The 6,000-nt window shown below is 46.2% G+C and overlaps 1 protein-coding gene across 1 annotated transcript in view; it reads right to left on the minus strand.

Moving 5' to 3' along the window:
* The window catches only part of ELMOD1 (ELMO domain containing 1), a 107,621-nt gene extending 103,734 nt beyond the window's left edge, over positions 1 to 3,887 (minus strand). Inside the window, exon 1 of the mRNA XM_083169996.1 lies at positions 3,730 to 3,887. The gene's annotated coding sequence lies outside the window, so the exon portion shown is untranslated. The remainder of the gene's footprint in view (positions 1 to 3,729) is intronic.
* Between the last annotated feature and the right edge of the window lie 2,113 nt (positions 3,888 to 6,000).

Consider the following 6,000-nt stretch of genomic DNA (forward strand, 5'->3'; position numbering starts at 1 on the left):
ATCTGTGACATTGTTAGAACCCCGGAGGCTGTGATATAAAAACTCCACGCTCACAATTACCAGGCAGAATAACGAGACTGGCTGGAGATTTACCACGGCATGTAAGTACCATACTATTATCTCAGTGGTTAAAAGGGAACAGCAGATTCATATAGTGCTCATGTAAAAAACTTTACAAGATTAGCTGCATTACCCTTCCATCCCAAAAATTCAGGCGTAGGCATACCAAAACTGGTATCTAGACTACTGCCTGAAGAATCCTAAAATAATTTAGGAGGCTAGCGCCAGAATACTGATAACTGGGCTCCCAAGTGTTAAGTATGTGGCCAGTGCTAGTGTCTGGCCGGGGAAGGGGTGGGGTTAGGTTAAGGCACTAATTGGGGGACTTAGCATTAGGGCTATTACCACGCTCCGGCTCCTGCCGGGCGGCGAAACCCCGCACGGCCAGGAAGCCGTGCCGCACACCGTAGTTAATAATGGACACAATTGTGTCCATTCACACGTGGCCATCCCCACCATTCTAAACTCCTGAGTGCGGCACGGCTTCTTGGCCGTGCGGGGTTTCGCCGCCCGGCAGGAGCCGGAGCGTGTGAAATAGCCCTTAGGCTTCGGGGAATGGAAGGTTATGGTTAGGCTGCGGGGAGGTGGGGTTAGGGTTGGTCACCTAGAAGGGGGGGAGGTTAGGTTTTTGGTGGCGGGGTATGGAGTTAGATTTAGGCACAAGGAAGGAGGTTAGGCTGCAAGAAATGAGGGTTAGGGGTTGTAGGGAGGTAAATATCCTTACCTGGCATCCGTCGGGATTACCTCCTTTCGGATGCATCGGTAGTCTAATTGCCGGCCTCCGGACCACCTGTAATCCCTATACACACACACACACACCACAGGGATATGTACAAGATGAGAATCATTTTTTTTTTAAAGACAAAACCAGGCTGGCTTTACCTTCAAAGAATATCAATGCTTAAACCTTGCTGTAAAAAAGCCATTGGTCATTACATTCCCCCAAATAGATGAGACTTGACAGGCCACGGGATCACTCACATCTATACCAAGTGTACTCCTCCGGGAGTAATGGAAATTAGTACGATACTATGGGCTGGAAATGTACAAATCTGACCAGGACAATAATTTGCAGTACATTGGTAGCTTTAAAAACATGGATGCAATAATAATAATAATTTGTCAAAATGCATCAAAAAGGGGATTGGTCAGGATTTATAACGTATGAGCCCAAGAACACTACACCACCTCACACCTTTGGTGTATATCTTTGATAAGGGGAACCCTTATGGTGTTTTTTTCCATAGCCTAGAACCCACCACAAGAGCTCAGATCACTAGTCAGTGGGGAGTCTATCACCTGCCAACTAACGGATGTGCCAGGTAAAACCATGCAAAGGTGTGCTGGACAGAACATTTTACCCCTTTTCACAGTAGTACTGTCACAGTTTCCAGACCACCCAGAAGGTCACATGTTCTAGGTCAGCCATCAGGTGCACAAGGAGAGTTCTCCAACCGTCTAATTTTAAAAGATCTCAATGGTGATGGAAGTGATTGGCGAGTGGAAGTTTTGCCACATAACTCCAAAATAAGCAAATGAGCAACTGAGTACAACACCAATATAATTCTGCACATCTATGGACAAAGATCTTTAATCTGATATATACTCACACATCTCATCATAGAAACATATCACTCATTAAAGTCATCCTTCTGATTAGATAGATAGATAGTAATCGTCAACATCATCAGAAATCAAAACATTGTTGCTGGCACAAAAAAGGAAAAAAAGAAAATCAGGGCACTTAGTAGGTGGGGTTAGGGTAAGGCTGTGTGGTGGGGTTTAGGCAGCGGGATACTAGCAAGGGAGGGATAGGGTAAGGAGGGGTAGGGGAACCGGTCATTGGGTCACCAGCAAGCTGTTAGACAGTCATTAGGTCAAGATGTTATGACAGGCGGTATTTCATGCCCTACCATCCACGTGGTGGGAGAATAAATAAGTGTGCCGATCCTAGAGAGGCACTGTGCCCGAAGTGAGCTCATCATGCGAGGGGACACGGCGCACTTTAACCTGTCTTAATGTCAACATTCGGGTCAAAAAACTGAAAAATCCCATGTCTACCTTTTGACTGTCGACCTGACCCTGTCGACCTAGACTCATGTTGACCTTCCTACATGTATGTCGACCTAATGACTGTCTAACAACTTGCTGGTAACAAACTGATCCTCACCCAGGGGGAGGAGGTCAGCATTCTAACGGAGCCCATGTTAGAATTGTCCATATCAGGATGACTAGGTCTATCCTTTGATCGCTGGCATCCCCACTGCCAGGATATCATATTTATTCCTAAAGGGGAGGGGGAAGAGAAGTACCGTAGTACGGAAAACGGGAAAGAGAGGGGAACTTCAACAACTTGTAGGGTGAAGTGGGTTTGTGAACATTAAAGTGCACAGTAGGAGAGGAGACTCACATTATGTTGTGCAAGAAATGTTTTGTAGGATCTCACGCAGTACTTGATATTTATGGTAAAATTAACGACAAAAACTGGGTTAGCGGTAACACATTTATCTACTTATTATTATTATTGAGGGAAAAAAAAACAGGCAACCATGTCATGCCACAAGTGACATCACACTTCTAACGCAGAAAAGTAAAGCGCATCATTTCGGCCCAAACACTCATATGTGGCATCAATAATAGTTCTGATGAATTTTTCACAAACATGTTTTTATGCTGGATGGAATTATCGGATTTGGGAGAATTCAGAGGGGAATTCACTAATATTAGTAATTAACCATCGGTGGTCAAACTACTCATTTCATTAGGTTTCGGTAGCCAGTGATTAAAACAACACGCCAAACTAATTCATAATACAGAATAATTAAGCTAACAGTAATATTAAAAGTGTATTTTAAATCCCCCCCCCCCCCCAATCTAATCTTACTCATTATACAATTATACAAATACAATTAGTAAAACAGGATTCCTTTAATTAGTAGTATGATGTGGGGGAAATTAACGAATAAAGAGCTACAGTAGGTACAAGATAAGCACAGAGGTAGGGACATCTATATGTCACAAAAGCAATCAATGGAATCAATAACAGGCTTTAACCAAGCAACAAATGAAGAACACCTATAGTCTAGCAGGCATTTAAAAGGCGCAACAACAGCAGCAGCAGCACAGGGGTGATGTATAATACATAAGTGCCCTAGATGTTTTCACAAAAACAAGACTGTCTCATAGGTGCTGGCACTTCTACATTGCTGCACTATCAATTTCATTGGTTTAGGGCAAATCCACAACACACATATATATATATATATATATATATATATATATACACATACACACACACACACATACATAAAACATCACCATCTAATTAACAAGTCAGCATAATTAGATGGCAGGTGAGATTGCAGTGTTTGCAGGAATTAATTGCACTGACAAGAGGGGAGGAGGTGGTCTAATACTGGGTCCTTTATATTACCCCCTTTGTACTGCAGAAATGGCCAGCATAGGAGCACACAGCACCATTCCCTGCGCTGTTATTATATACTGTAGCATGTGTGCTCTGAGCACATAGATATGCCAGTCCTGAGCACTGGTTACTATGCCTACAGCCTGCATGCACCACAATAGGAATGCAGCAAAGGTACTGATCATGGACGGTGGTGAGGAGCAGCATACTGCCGCCTTACAGGCATCCATGGTGTGGTCTCTCACCTGCACTGGTGACTCCTGTGAGTGGGCGCCGGTGCTGCAGGATCAGGATCCCATGATCAAGCGGCCGCTGTCAGTGACTGTGTGAGTCCCCTAATCCTGTAGCTGCTTCTCTGCACGGGGGCGCGCTTCCCAGGCTGAGAACAACACATGCGCGCCCCCGAACCCTGCTCCCAATCACAGATGTAGCAGTCTCTCAGGCCACCCTCACACCTGTGAGTCCCCCAGGCAAGGAATGCGTGCAAAGAAATGTATCAATACTGTATATAATATAAAATAATGGGGAACAATGACTGTAGAATCTGCACGGTGTGTAAATGCTGTGACAGGTGCTCAGCCTTCACCATTGGGCAGTAAACGGGCATCTGAAGCTTTGTACTTTATTTAGAAAAATAATGTATTGTCATTATGAAATTAACGAAACACACACACATATACACACATATACACACAAACACACAAACAGTGTATATATGCGTATATTCGCTGCCCAGCAAGTGGGTAAACGTGGCCTACCTCCTTCATGAATTAACCCCCACTGCCCAAATCCCCTTGCAAGAGGATGTCACCAGCATTTTCATGGGGACGCTCACAAAACTCTGTGCGTTCCAGTGATACCACCCCCTGTTTGCCCCATCCATCCCCTGCCCGCGAAAACGCAAGTGTGATACTTGCCGAAGGCGTTCTCACAGGGGGTCTGCATACCTCCCAACATTTGACTGAGGGCATGGCCTAGCAGAAAGGGAAAATGGCCTGTACTCACAATGCTGTCACGAGGCCACGCCCCCATTTTTGCCGCTGTGGGTGTGTACTCAGCAGCTCCGTGAGCTATGCCTCTGACTACAGGAATAGACGCTGTGTGCATGCACTCACTATAAACCATGGAGACTAGTTCATACATTACTTGAGAACCCTCCAATCCTGTTAGTGATGCTTATTCGTGGTACTTGCAGCGGGGGTTTGCGAATTGTCTACCAAATGTTATGTGACGGGGAGACCTTCCTGGGCCGAAAACAAATGACAAGGCATCCCAGCATGCCTTGCAACAGTTTTAGCGTGACCAAATAGCAACGCTGTAGCAGAACATGCTGGGATATGAAGTTCAATCAAGGCCGTCTTAACAGCAGTGTGGGCTCCTGGGCAAAGCAATGCACTGGGGCCCTTACCCATTCTCCCCTCCTACGGGTGGGGGGTGCTATCAGCAGCAGCTTTGATGTCCCACGGGTGGCAGGGGGTGCTCTATCTTCCACTCAACATGTAGGACCTGGAGCATTAACTTCTGCTAATTACCCCTTTACTGCACAGGTGGTGGGAGGGAGAACACTAACATGTGGAAGGGGGCACTGAGCTGAATGAAGGGTCCCTTGTAAATGACTTCCAGGAAGGTAGGGGGTGTTTTATAAGCAGGGGAGGGTTGGATAATGGAGTGGGCTTAATATTCGTCATTTTCCGGTGGAAGTGCAGCTTATTTGACTGCAGATATCACCATTATCTGGAAATAGATTTCTTAAGGTGCGTACACAAGCTCCTGCGACCAGCGATTACAATGGGGCAGAAAACGGGAGTGCGCACACTCCCAATCACTGGCAATATGGTCGCCTGCGACCATATTCCCAGCGATTATAGCCCCTATCGCCCCCGTGTGTACACAGCATAAGCCTTCAATAGTATAAAAACCTAGAGTCCCAACTTTCAGGAGGTGCTGGGACTTGGGCATCAGAGATCAGGAGCCAGAGCAATCCATTGACAAATATATAAAACTGTACACCAGATGTTTGGAGCTGGAGCAGGGACCGTCTGTGGAAGGCTGATATCTCTGGTTCTGGGAATAATAAAGACAACCTGCTAGTGTGAGCAGAAAGGGGAGAGTCCCAACTTTTGGAATATACTCTCAGAAAAACTCTGTCAGAGAGAACCTGAGAAATATGACTGGGAAGTGCAATTAACAGGTCGGATGTGGACTGCTGCTTTGAAGTTGGATATCTCCAGTCCCCCAGGGCCGATTTTAAAAATTCTGGAAAAAGGGGATCCTCAGATATCAGCATAGGGCCCTTATACACCTGGGGCCCCTGGGCAAGTGCCCATTAAGCCCATACGAAAAGATGGCCCTGAGTTCAATAACAGCTGGAGGGCCCAAGGTTCCCTATCAGTGGCATAACTATAGTCCCGCAGCCCCAGGGGCTCCAGGGGGCTGCGGGACTATTATTACTCACTGTCTTCTGCCGCCGGCGCTTTTGTCTGCACCGGGTCCCAGCTCTCCTGGCTACTGCTGCA

This window comes from Crinia signifera, chromosome 2, assembly GCF_055691185.1.
Source record: "Crinia signifera chromosome 2, ASM5569118v1, whole genome shotgun sequence".
Classification (NCBI taxonomy): Eukaryota; Metazoa; Chordata; class Amphibia; order Anura; family Myobatrachidae; genus Crinia; species Crinia signifera.